Here is an 18,323-nt window from a genome sequence, read left to right as displayed (position 1 = left end):
GATTGCAAACAAATTATGAATGAAGTGGGAAAAGTAGCCCTGAACCGTTGTTACACACAATAAATAGTTGTTATCTATGAGTGTCTCAGGTCTTTATTTTCCTCCAACTTTTAAATACAGTCATCCCTTGCCATAACGCGGGTCTTGGGGTCCATGGATGACCATGGATGACCCGATTACATAGCTTGGCGAACAAAGGCCAAGTGAAATCGTTATTTTCCATGAACAAAACTGCTATTTATGTATTGTAGTCAAAACTATATTACATAGTGTCTCAGGTCTTTATTTTCCTCCAACTTTTAAATACAGTCATCAAAGGCTTGGGGTCCATGGATGACCCCAGCGTCATTATTTTCCATGGATGTAACAAAACTGCTATTTCGTGTATTGTGCCCAGTCAAAACTATATCGTATTGTTGGAGGTGAAAAAACCCAAAACTTTGTAAATGAAAATAGATGTATGTACATGAAACTTGCAATCAAACATCACTAGACATGATAATTCAATTGTTGTTCCTGTCATGCTACCTGTTATTCAACTAAGCCGGAAATAGCTATCAGCTGTGCACAGATCGATGTTTTGGGCCAATGTACTGGTGATTCAGTTAAAAACGATCCAAAAATATAACATCAAAGAATTTCTATTCCATTATCAGAATAATTATATGTCAAGCAGATATTCTAACAGAGATCTTATATATTGCTATTGTATAAGTATAATGCATGTTTTCTACGAACATATTTAACATAATAATTAGCATTGCTTTGCACTTTGGGTTACCTGGCTGGATACATTTTACGTAGGAGACCGTTTGACAAGTCACCGCTGACTTCCTGCAGTAGCGTGCCACTTTGATTGTAAAAACAAAATGTTGGCAATTTATTGTCAAATATGACTTCAATGCATCAATAACGCGGGTCTTGGGGTCAATGGATGACAAGGCTGTAATCTGTCCGTGATTACTGAGAAATATGTGAAAAACAGACCCTCACGAATGTGGTAAGCGGACGTTGTATGGAATGAGGTAATGCCATTTCATTCACGGCTTCTCCGTTGTTATTGTAAACAGTTTTAATGAATGAAAATGGGATTGCATTTAATCAAATAAAATGTGTTTTCTGACATCATACATTCTCCGATGGCGGTGTTTACCCGCGCAATTAAGCAGTGTGTTGCATCACAGCAAACGTTGTAAGTACTCGGCTGATGACATGTCTTTATGATAAAGTTATTATGATGTTTTGCTGTTCATCTATTATTATTGAGAAAAGCCTTGCATGGTTTAAGCATCTGAAATACCATGGATATGTACAATAAACACTGTTAAATGCAATCCGCACTGAATTTCACTAGTTTACAACGTGATTAAACAGAGCTCAACAGCAGATTTGTTGATGTGCTATTTTCGATGACGTGAATATGTGTGATCACTTGGCAACTTTTTTATGGGAGCCACGGATGAACCCATGGTTTAACCGAATCCGCAGTATCACGAAGAGCGTTATTACGAGGGATGACTGTACCATCAAAAACTGGATCACAATAAATCATCAGTGTGTGAAGAGGATCTGTTGTGTCCTGGAATACATACAAGGTCAATCAGCTTACTTAATGGATCAAAATAAAGGGGGAAAAGTTAAGAAACGTATGTTATACTTGTGATGACACAAGTACAGATTCTTCTACCTTTTTGGATTGAGTCCCATTCAGAATTCCAAACCACACTTTGGTCAGTCACCTGATCACCACACACCAACTCAGAGATCTAACCCACTCAGCCACCACAACTTCCACAATAATGGAAACCTGACAACAGCTAGTCTAGATCACATACTTTGTGTACACCTCTGACAAGTGTAAATTGGCTTGGTTCTCCCAGACAAAAGCTATGAATACACAATGCCATTAAGAAAGTGGTCAAATGCAAGCAGGTCATATTTGAGATTACACTTTCTCAGTAAAGTACATATACCAGCACTTTATTTTCTATACTTTCTGAAAAGGTTATGGATGTCAACTTCTGTACAGTGAGGAGCAAGATGTCTCAGCGTATATTCTTACTCCTTCATCAGGTGAATTATGGATCATAATATTAGCATTTACTAAGGTACCAGAGATCTATTCTGTCCTAGAATCAATGTGATCGAGAACATTTTAGTAACAGAACTGATACATTAGCACTGGGTAATGAGCAACTATTCAGTCCTGGAATCCACATGGGAGAGAAACATTTACTAAGTTGATCAAAATATATTAGCACGGGATACTGAGAACCTGTACTGTCAAGAAATCTCTGCAGGGAAGAACATTTCAGTAACTGGATTGTATTGTAGATTTCCTCTAAGAATCCGCCATGACACATCTCCAGACTCTTCTCACCTACAAACCTGTTGGGGGCTGCAAACTATTCACGTCCAGGACAAGTGTCTGGTATTGTTAAAAGCCTTTTGTCGTATATTAGATACATTTTATAGAAGCAGCCTTTACACAAAACAAGTCTCTGATCAGTAGAGCTGTGAATTGGCAAATAAATTGTATTGCAATATATTCCAATGCACTTACCTGGACTGTAATATGTATTGTGATATATAGGAAGCCAGAGTGTTTGACGGTGATTATCCATGCAGATACTATTTTCTACATACAAAGGCCCTAAAAATACATGCTAGTGTTTTGATAACAGCAATCTCAAAATTGGATAACAGCAATATCAGGGGTTCTTTTTTCCTTTTTCATAAAATTTATGGCCTGTAAAGTATGACATTTTGTCAATTAATTACAAAGGGAAATGTCAGTTGTGAATGAAAGTCTGTGTAGATTTTCACTTATACCATAGTCATTATCACAAAATGTCGTATAAATTCTAATCCAATATTCAGTTTTTCTGAAAAAATATTGCAATATATATCCTTTGAAAAGCATATTATGGAATTATGGTAATACCATGCACTCCTACTGATCAGTCAAACAAGCCAATCACATATGTTGATTCTATTGGGTGAGTGAGTTAAATGCAGGGGCAGTGGGGTAGCCTAGTGGTCTAAGCGTTCGCTCGTCATGCCGAAGACCCGGGTTCGATTCCCCACATGGGTACAGCGTGTGACGCCTATTTCTGGACATTTCTTGAACAGTGTCAAAGTAATATCTAGGCATGTCCGCTTGATGAGAGGAAAGCCTGAATTGCTGCCAGTCTGAGACGTTAACCACATTTGGTGAAAAACAAGATCGTTACAAACATTATATGAATCAGGGCAAACTTGGACTTAGACCTGTGACCAGTTTCTACATAAAGGACCCAATCCACACAGCAGTGCCGTAAACAATCTGGGCCATCCAAACCCCTTATCCATGACACCACTGATAGTGTGACTGTTTCATTCTGGTTTGACAGAAATCTGATATTCATCATCCAAGTTCAACACTGAAACTTGATGCCCAGTGTAATCTCTGTTGCATACTTTGTATCCATTGAATGTTAATGCACTGTTAAACAATTACTATTGTGACCTTGACCTCGACCTTAACCTTTGACCCACATGCCAACAAATACCTGGTATCATCACTACCTTTACTTTACAGTGGTTTTCAGTTTTCAAAGGTTTCATATTTCCTTGAAGGTTTGAAAAAATTGACACATTGACGTAAGACTATGCTGTAAAGTTCCACATGAGTCACTGTATGTGACAAGTTCTTGTCACAGCTGATCCATCAGTCAAAACGTATTTGCATTATCCACTAAATAATACCAAGAAATAAAGGCCAATGTTCAAGGGTGATAGTAATTAAACAATTGCTACCTGTCAATCAAACATAAATGACCAATCAGAAGGTCAGAAGTGATGAAACTGACATTGTGGAAAGCAACCACAAACCTATTGGACTTTTCCAAGTAATATTATTTAGGTCACATATCAAGACATTGTTTCTAAATAATTCCATACATCAAAATTGTTCTTCTGAAATAAAAAGAAACATTCTGAAATAAGAGTGTCTGAGAAAACTGACCTGAATACATTTTGCGATGCATCAAAAACTTGCTGCACACAACGATAGACAAGGCCACCTCAAATTTGTCATATATGCTGCAAAAACATAACATAGCATAGCTATTTGAATTTTTCTCAAAAGAAGATTAGAATAAGTTCGGTCATTATTATTTTTCAGCTTGTTTCTGGAATTTTGCTTTGTTCTTGCAATGTTGGTGGTAAAAACAAATCTTTTTTTTTCGCATTCATTTTTTCCCATGCCAGCCAATCTGTGAACCTACACAATTTCATTGCTGTATTTTTCAGATTAAGTCATATCTGTCTCCAAATTTACAGAAAACGGATTTTCAGGGTTTGTTTATGTCTCACGTCATCCCAGATCTTATCCCATTCACACACCTCATGGCTTCAGACTTGCTAAAAATACCATGGACACTAAATACCAAAATTACAATTAAACATGAGTTGTCATATTGATCATTTTACCAAGTGTGAGCACTTCGTCATGGATACAATTACTTTTTTATGCATTCCTTGAAGTTAAAAGGAATAATTTGACAACTTCACAACACAAATTACTCCAACCAACGTCTCAACGCAAATGACACCAAATTAAGTTCAACCCTTGTTTCTTAAAAGAATGTATAATTCATTTCAGCTAACCCCAAAACAAGAATGTTCAAATCAGCATCCTATACATAACTGTAGGCATGGTAAGAACAGTTGAGTAATTGAATATACACACCAAAATACTGCCAGTTCTAAACTTTCCTGTACATGTTCACCACGAGTTGCTTCCATCAAAGAGCAGCGAATGTGAGTGAATTATACATCACAGAAATGGTTGAAAAACACATTAACTACAGAATTTACCACTCGGTCTAATCTTCCACTGGAAGCTTGCACCAGTGACCACAGATGTTCAAACTAGACATGTTATTCTATGAATACACATTCACACACACATAAAGTAATAAACAAAAATATTTATCAACAATCATGTACCTATTTTTGTTAATAATGACACAAGAGTGAGTGAGCTGCTACGTTGTGACATAGTTATATTATTTAGATCCTGCTATTTCTAAGGGAAGTAACTCGGTGTGTGACCTCTTAGCCCACCAGGCCATCTGCAGTACTACTAAAAAACGGGGCAATGTGGATAAAGCCTTTGCTTGACATACCGAAGATCTAGGTTCAATTCCCAACATGGGTACAAAGAGTGAAGCCCATTTCACCATGACATTGTGTAAAACCCAACTCACTCCCTACTCAAGAAATAAGCTCTCAATGACGCTATTGTGTAACCATTCAGCTCATGAGATAGAGACAAACGCAGGGCTTGTCATCATCATCTAAAGCTACTGACTGATACAGCCAACGCTGTCCCAGGCCACTTGGGGACACAGCCACCCCAACAGCAGATCGGATGCAATGGACACCTTACTACAGAAAATCAATACGCTTCTGATTATAGAGACACAATAATGTGGCAAGCATCACCACTCAGACACATCCAAACTGTACAAGTACCACATGTTGTCAGGTAATCCTCAAGTCTACCGTAACAAGTACCCATTTTGTTACATACAACACATATAACTCTCACCATGTGATATTCGGAATCAATGTCAAACTGCAAATGCTCTCTCCCTCGCCGGATCTCAAAATACCTTGATCAATACGGAGTACTACCTACACTTGGTGACTCATCCCGTGTTGGCCATTCCAGACAAAAATCTCAAAGCCAAGCAATATTTCAGCAATAACATTAGTTGATGGGTCCTGTGGGCAATGACACAAATTAAACATAATGTATCCATGATGCCTCGTAAGACATGGGTCATAAAAAAATAATAATAACTGAATTTGTGTTCAGCAACAAATGGCTGTGGACACAAATCCCTCTGTGCCTTCACCACCTAATTTATTTTTTTCATCATCAACTAGATGACACCAACACTTAATTGCAGTTGGAATTTGGAAAACTGAGAAGTCCAAGGGTCTGTGAGGCTTTCTTCTGTACCATCCATTCAAATTTAGGACTCATTGCTACTTTAGTTATCGATATAAGTGATATGGCCATGGCTTATTGTCAAATTCCTTTCGATCACATCAACCCTGTATTCGGTGGGTATCTAAGTTTGTGTCTAATGTCCTAATGTATAATCAGGACCACTAACATTACTGACCTTATATTTTACTTCTTTATAAGATTAACTATAATGAGTTGAATGTTTTGGACTTCAGGCTTCCTTAAAACTGTGTGTTGGGGGTGGGTGGGTGGTGGGGGTGTGGGTGGGAGTGGGAAGCCATTCTTGGATGTTTCTGAGAGTCAAATGAAAACAATAGCACTTTTAATTTTCAGTTTTGCATTATTGTTTGGAACTACTACTACTACTACTACTACTACTACTACTACTACTACTACTACTACCGCATTCAATGTGGGTACAATGTGTGAAGCCCATAGCCTAGTGGTTAAAGCATTCAATTCTATATGATTGGTTCTACATGGGTACAATGTGTGAAGTCCATTTCTGGTGTCCCTCGGCGTGATATTGCTGGAATATTGCTAAAAGCGGCACCAAAGTCAAAGTCACTCACTCACTCACTACTACTACTATGACAACTACTACTACAACAACTACAAATGACTATTATTTAATATATGATTGGTTCCATATGAGTGTGGGGTGAGTTGGGTTTTATGTCAACTGGAGACCTGCACCACATTATCTTCAAAAGTCTCACGGTCTTATACCTGCACCACATGTTTCTTAACCCTCTCCACGGTCCCTGTCAACCCTCTCACGGTCCCTGCACCACATTATCTTCCTTCTGCCCAACCCTCTCACGGTCCCTGCACCACATTATCTTCCCTTCTGCCCAACCCTTTCTGCAATGCTAAAGCCCTTAATGAAGCAATGTTGGTTAGAATAGAATAGAGGAATAGAATAATACTTTAATGCCTTTTCAGGAATTTCTGTTACATCAGCAGAGCTACTGACACATTAGAGAGATACCAAACATATTTACATAAATTCTTTGATTTTGGTATCTTCACATTTGTTTAAAGGTCACATGCAACCAAAAAATCAAACATAATTAAAACACAATTATCACTTCTTCATGACATATAATATGCATTGCTGATTATGAAAAAACAAATAAACAAAATTATAAGCGTATAATCGCAAATCAAAAGTGCAATATTTTGTACTTGGGTTTACCTCCCTCGAAACGAAGCAGCCGGGATACCGAACCCAGTCAGAGCGGGTGGGTGTGCACTCAAGTGTAACGGCTGGTTCATTAGCAGATGCAGCCTTCACGGCTCATTGTGTGTGTATATATAGAGATGTTGGGTTTTGTAAATACATGCTCATTTTTTGTGTATAACATTTTGCAATCAACAGACATCATAACATGTCATGTGTTCAAGTATCACACCTGCCTGTCTGTGTTATTACATAATGTGACAGAGACCGAACTTCGGGCCATAAATCAATGCATTTTGTTTATGGTGTATAGCCTGATTGGTGTTAAGTTCAAATTGCATGTGGTCAGTGATCGCAGTTGTGTATTGAATATTGTCATTAGCAGACAGGCAGGCAGACACACAGGTGTCAATAAAACAAGACATTGAGTTTTGTCTGTGACAGCGACATATCTATATCACAGTTAGAAATTGTGTCAGCGCTAAATAATGACATTGCTTTTAAGTATCGAACTGAGAAAGTGACTCGGTAAGAAGAACGTGTGGTGAAATAGACAAATGAAATTATATAAACAGTTTATTTACTGTCATAACATATAAAAGCTCGCGCCCTGTGAGATATCAACAAAACATTATGAAAATAGCTCACACCAAAGCCTTCACCGAGTATTCACCAGACAGCCCGCTTCCAAGTTGCGCGAACCTATTTCACTGCGCCGCGTGCTATGAGCGCAGCCCAGCTGTTGAAACCCGTATTCCCCAGAAAAGTCTGGGGAAAATTACTGAAACGTTTGAACTCCGATTTCGCGCGGTTTTTTTCATCGCGTTATTTTTCAACTTTATAAGTTGAATTTGCATTTTTGACGCTTTGTTTCGGTAAGTTCATACCGAAAGGTATCAGAATCTGCAAAGTTGTGTTTTACGTTGCATGTGACCTTTAAGAGAGATATGGTACTTGGAATAAAGGATGTACAGGCTCTCTTAGTTTTCACAATTGGAACTTTGTAGTGGCGGCCTGAAGGGAGGAGGTTGTATTCCGAATTTAAGTAGTGAGTACGGTCAGATGTGATTTTGACAGGTTGATTCACCATTTGCCGCTCATGTATTGATGATAAACATTCAAATCTGACTCCAGCAATTTTACTTGCAGTGTTAACAATTTTGTCTATTTTAGATTTGAGATGAACTGAGAGAGACTTGTACCAACAATGGAAGGAAAATGTTAAAATACTCTGAATAAATGCTACATAAAAAGATGACATCACAGATGGGTTAACATTAAAAGATCTCAGTTTACGCATGAGATGAAGACGTTGTTGACACTTTTTCTATAGGGCTTCAGTGTTAGAGTTCCAGTTCAGCTTAGAGTCAATGAAGGTTCCCAGATACTTATACTCCGACACTGTCTCAACACATTCACCGTTGATTATCACTGGAAGCATTTCTGTGGGTTTAGTCCGAAAGTCAATTATCAGTTCCTTTATTGTTGTGACATTTAAGAGTAAGTGGTTTTTCATCTTCAGTCCCCCCCAAAAAAGATCCAGTTGTCGTGGTAATCGGAACAATGTTGGTACCGATCATTTATCATGATATGAAAATTACCTAAGTGAAAAAATATATCATTTACACATTTATTTAATAACTAATCATAGGAAGAAATATTTCAATCATTTTCAAACAGAACAAAATTTTCTGAGCAGATATTTCCCTAAATATTTGATAAAATATTGAAAGTAGTAATAAAGAAACATCCAGTGGATATTTGTCCAACCAGGTGGCTCAACTATTTTTTTCCAAACTGCAACCCAATTTTCACTTAACAACAGTTCCAAATCAAATATTGAAGAAATTAAAACAAAGAAAAGATTAAGAAAACAACAACAGGTGACTGAAAGGTTTTCATCGTCCATCATCACTGATCGGTGCTGTCTTCTCCATTCTCTAGAGTCTCCTTGTTTTTACTCAAAGTCACTATGGTGAATCCTCCAAGTGCACAGCAAAAATAGCTTCAAATCAATTCCATTTGTGGTAAACTCACAAAAATGTTCTCCATTATTCATCATGGAGTGTATTTGATTAAATTCTCATGGAGACCGCTCTACAACCATCTATATCACCACGTTCTCAAACAGTGGTGCTTGTTGCGAATTAAATTCCTCTTTCAATTTTTTGTTGCTCAGCTGGGAAACTGATAAGAGAGCTTTCACAATACTGCTACAGTGGAAGACTTAGCTAAAGGTGTTTCATTCATATTACAGCTTGGTAGTAAATCTGAGGGCGGTGTGGTAGCCTAGTGGTTAGTGTTCACTCGCCATGCTGAAGACCCGATTCCCAACATAGGTACAATGTGTGAAGCCCACTTCTGGTGCCCCCTGCCATGATAATGCTGGAATATTGGCAAAAGTGGCGTAAAACTAAACTCACTCACTAGTTAAATCTGACATATTTTAGACCATTACCACTTTGATCCTGACAAACCATGCATTGAGCCAGGTCTGAGATTATAATCCTGATCCTGATACATGTAAGGGAGATAATGCAATGACAATTGAGGTGATACTGTGAATGTTTCAAGCAATTTGTTTAGTAGGCTGTTACAATGACTACAGCAATTATGTAATAACTAAACCCAACAACTACATATTGTGATATTGTGATCAATGATCCATGTTGTTGAGGTACAATGACACAGTTTCAGCCAGTCAACTCGTCTGACCAGTCAATCCATTTGTTCACATCATATGCAATGACCAGCATGGGTTACTGAAGACATGCTTTCGGACATGGAATCCCCATAGAGAAGATCAGTACTGTCCAGATTGTAGGGCTGCGCAATATACTGTAAACGTACTTATTTTCGCGTGGTGCAATTCTCGCGGAATTGACAGTTTAGACTACATCACGCGGTCAATTATTCGCGCAATCAGTAATTGCCGGAACTGCCAGCTGTCTCTTTGGCCGCCACTGATAGCAGTGAAAACAAACAGAGTGGCTGAACCTGTCAGGCGGCATTTATTACTTATTCACAGGAAATCCCTATCTGTGCGATATACTAGTACACAGTAACCCGTTTACTCCCGGAAGAGATGAAAAACACATCAGTATTATGTTCCGAATTCTGACGATCTGACCAATTAACTTATACTGTATATGAAGCTCTTTGTGATTTCAAACAAGCCGGGTTGTTGTGAATGAGATGATTGAGTGTTAGTGACTATTCGCTTCATGGTGATACGTTTGTATCTAAATGAATAAATAAAATACTGCTGTATTATTTCTTTCGAGTCGTTTAAAGTGGTAATCTGTTTTGTATCAAACCATCTGCCATGTGACCAATTTCCATGGCGGCCACAACACACATTGCTGTTTTCGCTAATTCGTGATGATTTGGCTCATTATTTAATTATGTTTTGGAAATCCATTACAGCGACAGTTAAGTTTGATTCTTTATGCTACTATCAGTCGTTATTTTAAGATTCCCGTAGAGTTCTGTCTTCAAACTTGATGTGTTATGGTAACAACTCAGGGGCGAGCGTGGCTAGACTGAAGGAATGACAGGTTTATTCGCGGTGTATAAATTTTCGCGCTAAAATATTTTGCGCGAAAAGCGCGAAAATAAAACCTGCACGAAATATACTACGTTTACAGTAACCGGTTTACCGGTATTTACCGGTTCAGACATGAAAACGATACGTATTGCGATACGCTGATCAAAACCGGTATTTTGACTTGCATTCGGAAAACTTCGCAACACTCGAAAATCTTCAGATATTTCCTTATTTCATTTGTGCCAAATACTATTTACATTTCTATTTTGTCATGATTAAAGGTTGTTATTAAAGCTTAATCAAGCATAGTTATTTTGTTGTGTTTTTGCTTTATAAATCAAGCTTTAACTCGATTATAAGTAGTTTTTTGTTTAAAAATACTTCTTGCAATATATTACTATACATTTCGCAATATATGCTTTCGCATCGCAATATATCGCAATATGAAAATTCTCTGCAATACCCACCCCTACCAGATTACCTACGTTTCTCTCTGTATCACATAAACTGACCTGCAGCTGCCCAGGCTGCATGCGTCAACAAACAATCCCTGGCAGGTTGCTCACTCTATCAACCACTGCCTTGCAAGGTCAAGGCCACAAATCTCTTCCAACTTGCCATTACAAATCTGAAATGTTATTCCCCAGCATGTAATCTGACATCATGTTGCTGATCTGTCCGACCATTACAACGCAATGGCACTTTCAGTGAAACAGAACTCTAAACAAACAATCATAACATGAATGCCTCTAAAACCATTAAAACAAGGTAATCCAACATAACCTGTCAACAAATAACTTCCAACATAAATTACCACGCATGAGATCAAAGCTAGGTAATTTCAGCCATGGCTGGATGCCGTCATCAGATGAAGGAGGAGTGGCATTCCTCATCAAGTCACACCTAGCAACAGATTATATTGTGAGACATTCCTGCTGCTCTTTACACAATCACTGTCAATCACAGGACAGTGGGCTGCAACACTGTGGCAACATCTGGATGCATGTCAAGGGGAGATAACCCAGTATCTTCAACAAGTCACGTTACACCTAGCAACACTTATATTGTGAGACATTCCTGCTGCTCTTTACACAAACACTGTCAATCACAGGACAGTGGGCTGCAACACTGTAGCAACATCTGGATGCATGTCAAGGGGAGATAACCCAGTATCTTCAACAAGTCACGTAACACCTAGCAACAGATTATATTGTGAGACATTCCTGCTGCTCTTTACACAATCACTGTCAATCACAGGACAGTGGGCTGCAACACTGTGGCAACATCTGGATGCACATCAAGGGGAGATAACCCAGTATCTTCAACAAGTCACGTAACACCTAGCAACAGATTATATTGTGAGACATTCCTGCTGCTCTTTACACAATCACTGTCAATCACAGGACAGTGGGCTGCAACACTGTGGCAACATCTGGATGCATGTCAGGGGGAGATAACCCAGTATCTTCAACAAGTCACGTAACACCTAGCAACAGATTATATTGTGAGACATTCCTGCTGCTCTTTACACAATCACTGTCAATCACAGGACAGTGGGCTGCAACACTGTTGCACCATCTGGATGCATGTCAGGGGGAGATAACCCAGTATCTTCAACAAGTCAGGTAACATCTAGCATCAGGATATATTGCTAGGCATTCCGACTGCTCTTTACACTGTGAACATGTGGAACTGGGATGAAACACTATGGCACCATTTGACTGTACGTCAAGGGGAGATAACCATGTATTTTCTTCACGTTAAGGACCACATAGCTGGATTTACTGCTGTATATTAATGCATGATCATTGTGAATGCATGGAACTGTAGTGTGGAACAATATGAATATGGCAACATCTGGCATGTTAGTTCCAAGTTCTTAATGTTGACTGTCAATTCATGACATGAAGAGACATCAAAATGTGATTTGAAGAGACAGGGTGCAATTTCTAGTGTGCCTCAAATCAGGGGGAGATAATGCAACAATGACTCTCCCATCATGCTACACTGAATGTTATGAAAGCACAAATATTTTGAGATATACAAGTCTGTGATTTACGAATCTCAAGTCAGAGCCTAGTAAAATTAGGATCAGTCTAGTTAGTTCAGTTTACAATAGTTAAAATAAACCCAATGAAATCTACTCAAAGTGATACTGAGGAACAATTTCAGGAAACAAGGCCCAAAATCTTGTTAGACTGACTGATATACTCAAAGAACATTCATAACAGCAGTTTGTCATTCAGGCGATACCTCATGTTCATCTTTCAACCAGGTCCAAGCCTAGTAGACCCCCAGATCTTCATCCCCAAATGTGGGCGGTGGGGTAGCCGAGTGGATAAAGCGTTCGCTAGTCACGGCAAAGACACGGGTTCGATTCCCCACATGGGTTCAATGTGTGAAGCCCATTTCTGGTGTCCCCCGCCGTGATATTGATGGAATATTGCTAAAAGCGGCGTAAAACCATACTTACTCACTCACTCATCCCCTAATGGGCCCGAGGCTGGGACTTCTACTCTCTAAGAGTTCTGTCCCTTAGTCCAGTCAGTATCTGCCAACCATGGGTTTATATTCCATATTTACCCATATAATGATCCTTGCTTTGTCAGCACCATATACCAGCTGAAGATGCTCAGCAAAATGTTGAACATCGATGACCTGTGTTATTTCAAGACTTTCACACACACTTAGCCAACATGTCTGAAATACTGCTCAAAGAAGTAACAGACCAACACAAAACCCATATGAATATCAAAATCCTAACGGTTCCTCTGAAACTCCTCTTTAGTTTATGAGACACCCAAAGAAAATGTTCACATATAAACCAAATAGGCATATTAATCTCATTGGTCATCTATGAATCTCACTTCCCTGGAAGCAGACTGTAACAGGCAAGGATATAGAATGTGCCCCTTGTTAAAACCAGCACCGACCCAACTCTACATGCTCTCTGTAACGAGAATGAACAAGCTACATAAATAAATAGCCTGACTTGAACACAGCCTAAAATGATTGATACTGAAGAACTGAGCCCATTATGAGCAGTTAGTGGGAGCCGAGTTGTGCCGTAACACAAAAACTTTGTGCCCACTGAACTCCGGTGGCCTGAGTCAAGCTGAACACACAAACACCTCCTGGTTATCACTGCAACACATTGTAAACATTCTGCAGCTTGGATACACTTGTATATCATGGAATGGCTGTTTGGGACAACACCAGCGAGCCAGCAGACGTGTATATTCCAAGATGCACCTTGTGTCACACATATACATATGTAGTGTCACAGACGGGCAGAATCAGACATCACACAATACCAGCGTCTTAGATACACCAGTATTTCTCCAGGTACACCAACGTGTGTCAAGATACACTTGATGTCATACAGAAGTACTTAGAGTACCACAGAATGGCTGTATGGAGCAACACTCACACGATATGCCAAAATACGCCTCATGTCACACATATACACGTGTAGTGTCACAGTTAGGCAGAATCAGACATCACACAATACCAGCATCTCAGATACACCAGTATGTGACCAGGTACACTTGATGTCAGTATCACAGATGCACTTGGAGTATCACGGAATGGTTGTATGGACAACACTTGTCTATATGCCAAGATATGCCTCGTGTTACACATATACGCAAGTAGTGTCACTGACAGGCAGAATCTGACATCACTCAATACCAGCATCTCAGATACACCAGTATGTGACCAGGTACACTTGATGTCAGTATCACAGATGCATTTGGAGTATCATCAAAATGTGATTTGAAGAGACAGGGTGCAATTTCTAGTGTGCCTCAAATCAGGGGAAGATAATGCAACAATTACTCTCCCATCATGCTGCACTGAATGTTATGAAAGCACAAATATTTTGAGATATACAAGTCTGTGATTTTACTAATCTCAAGTCAGAGCCTAGTAAAATTTGGATCAGTCCAGTTAGTTCAGTTTACAATAGTTAAAATACACCCAATGAAATCTACTCAAAGTGATACTGAGGAACAATTTCAGGAAACAAGGCCCAAAATCTTGTTAGACTGACTGATTTACTCAAAGAACATTCATAACAGAAGTTTTCATTCAGGCAATAGTTCATTTTTCTACCTGGTCCAAGCCTAGTAGACCTCCAGATCTTCATCCCAAATTGGGGTGGTGGGGTAGCCAGTGGATAAAGCCTTCGCTAGTCACGCCAAAGACACGGGTTCGATTCCCCACATGGGTTCAATGTGTGAAGCCCATTTCTGGTGTCCCCCGCCGTGATATTGCTGGAATATTGCTAAAAGTGGCGTAAAACCATACTTACTCACTCACTCATCCCCTAATGGGCCCGAGGCTGGGACTTCTACTCTCTAAGAGTTCTGTCCCTTAGTCCAGTCAGTATCTGCCAACCATGGGTTTATATTCCATATTTACCCATATAATGATCCTTGCTTTGTCAGCACCATATACCAGCTGAAGATGCTCAGCAAAATGTTGAACATTGATGACCTGTGCTATTTCAAGACTTTCACACACATTAAGCCAACATATCTGAAATACTGCTCAAAGAAGTAACAGACCAACACAAAACCCATATGAATATCAAAATCCTAACGGTTCCTCTGAAACTCCTCTTTAGTTTATGAGACACCCAAAGAAAATGTTCACATATAAACCAAATAGGCATATTAATCTCATTGGTCATCTATGAATCTCAGTTCCCTGGAAGCAGACTGTAACAGGCAAGGATATAGAATGTGCCCCTTGTTAAAACCAGCACCGACCCAACTCTACATGCTCTCTGTAACGAGAATGAACAAGCTACATAAATAAATAGCCTGACTTGAACACAGCCTAAAATGATTGATACTGAAGAACTGAGCCCATTATGAGCAGTTAGTGGGAGCCGAGTCGTGCCGTAACACAAAAAACTTTGTGCCCACTGAACTCCGGTGGCCTGAGTCAAGCTGAACACACAAACACCTCCTGGTTATCACTGCAACACATTGTAAACATTCTGCAGCTTGGATACACTTGTATATCATGGAATGGCTGTTTGGGACAACACCAGCGAACCAGCAGACGTTTATATTCCAAGATGCACCTCGTGTCACAGACGGGCAGAATCAGACATCACACAATACCAGCATCTCAGATACACATATTTCTCCAGATACACCAACGTGTGTCAAGATACACTTGATGTCATACAGAAGTACTTAGAGTACCACCGAATGGCTGTATGGAACAACACTCACACCAACGAGCCAGCAGACATCTATATGCCAAGATACACGCCCGTGTTACACATATACACGTAGTGTCACAGACAGGCAGAATCTGACACCACACAATACCAGCATCTCAGACACACCAGTATGTGTCCAGGTACACTTGATGTCATACAGAAGTACTTAGAGTATCACGGAATGGCTGTATGGACAACACTTTCGTCCATATGCCAAGATATGCCATGTGTTACACATATACACGCAAGTGGTGTCACTGACAGGCAGAATCTGACACCACACAATACCAGCATCTCAGATACACCAGTATGTGACCAGGTACACTTGATGTCAGTATCACAGATGCACTTGGAGTATCACGGAATGGTTGTATGGACAACACTTGTCTATATGCCAAGATATGCCTCGTGTTACACATATACGCAAGTAGTGTCACAGACAGGCAGAATCTGACACCACACAATACCAGCATCTCAGATACACCAGTATGTGTCCAGGTACACTTGATGTCACACAGATGCACTTGGAGTATCACGGAATGGCTGTATGGACAACACTTTCGTCCATATGCCAAGATATGCCTTGTGTTACACATATACGCATGAGTGGTGTCACAGACAGGCAGAATCTAACACCACACAATACCAGCATCTCAGATACACTAACATGTGTCCAGGTACACTTGATGTCACACAGATGCACTTGGAGTATCATGGAATGGCTGTATGGACAACACACAGGTCCATATGCCAAGATATGCCTTGTGTTACACATATATGCATGAAGTGGTGTCACAGACAGGCAGAATCTAACACCACACAATACTATATTATACTACCAGCATTGGTTACTTGGACCTGAAAAGCTTTCTCTTCCCACAGAGGTTACTTGTCATATCCTCCTACTGAACCTCTGTTCTAATAATGGCCCTTCCACGGTCGCGAGTGTTCAGGATTCGGGTTGGTTGCAATCAGATTTAGTTGTACAATCAGCTCACGTTGTTTCAAAAGTGATCATCATTAAGGCTCCTCGGTAATTTCCGTGATGCTTCTACTAGAACCTATTCCCCTCCCTAAGTCGATGTAACCGCGTGTTCTTATTGGATAGAAAGAAGGGAGAAAATTTGTGTTCCCGCCCAGGAAATATTACGAGAACTGGTTTTACTCATGACTATCTGCTGAAAGCGGATGGGGATTGACCCCCATGTTTGCCCCTGCGATGAGGTTTTCACCATCAAGCATATTCTGCTTGAATCGCGTGGACTTATCGATCTGCAAGGGACTCACATTATGATGCAACAAACCTAAAAGATCTGTTCTCCGCTGGTATCATCTGATAGTGAACTACCTGGGGAAGTTGATCTGTATCATAAACTGTAACTGTGTAATGTGACTATCACAAATTGTAACTGTGAAATGTGACTATCATAAATTGTAACTGTGAAATGTCACTAACAAATTGCCTACCTTTAAATTTGGTGCTATGACTTTTTCTGCTTTTAAATGACAATGTAATGAATATATGTTTTTAAATAAAACTCATTCCGAGTATGTACTTACAATGTTTATTAATGCCAACTTGTTCTCGTCACTATATGGCTGGAATAATGCCGATGTCACGCAAAAACCCAACTCAACAACTCAACAACAATCAACAGCGAGAACTGGGAAATATGGCCGTATTAGAACAGAGGTTCATAGGAAGATATGACAAGTATCTTCTGTGGGGAGAGAATGCTGAAAAGCCCATGGTCATTACACTTAGCTTCGGCACAGAATGGCTGCATTATGCCATAAGGGAGCAGTTGTTTTCACATTGACTTCCTGCATGAATTAAAGCTGGCTGATCTTGAAGATGGCTCCATATAACATCCATAAAGCCATTACTGTCTGTCTAGTAAATTTTCTCATGGTCTAGTGGTAAGATTGGCTTCTGCTAGTCAATAAACCAAGACCAATATTTACTGAAAATCATGCCCAACTACCCAGTTCAGGCTAGTAAACTTGACAATAGTTGGCACAGACGGCTGTTACTCACCCAGCAGACTTTACTCTGGGGAAAGGACTAGGTCCTTAGTTTAAATCAGCTTAGCACTACCACTATTTGTGTAAGAACTGTTGAAATAAACCAGCAACAATACAAAACCAAACCATTACATTATCAAGCTGAACACATGATTGTATCACACAGTGTGGTTAGAAATTATGTGCAATTACCTGCACACAAGATCTGCCACAGAACTATCTAATAGTGAAGGTGATAGTTGACAATGACATGTAACTAGTCCTTCCAGAATATTACTGGTCTGAGACTATACGGCTTATGTTAACTGTA

The 18,323-nt window shown here is 39.6% G+C and overlaps 1 protein-coding gene across 9 annotated transcripts in view; it reads right to left on the bottom strand.

The window, feature by feature from the left end:
• The window catches only part of LOC124263350 (ralBP1-associated Eps domain-containing protein 1-like), a 100,261-nt gene that overhangs the window by 52,359 nt on the left and 29,579 nt on the right, over nucleotides 1-18,323 (bottom strand). The window lies entirely within an intron of this gene.

The sequence above is a fragment of the Haliotis rubra genome, unplaced genomic scaffold (genome assembly GCF_003918875.1).
Source record: "Haliotis rubra isolate DU_JTF1 unplaced genomic scaffold, ASM391887v1 Scf88, whole genome shotgun sequence".
Taxonomy (NCBI): domain Eukaryota; kingdom Metazoa; phylum Mollusca; class Gastropoda; order Lepetellida; family Haliotidae; genus Haliotis; species Haliotis rubra.
Note: the sequence above shows the minus strand (reverse complement) of the source record. Positions and strands in the feature narration are given on the sequence as shown.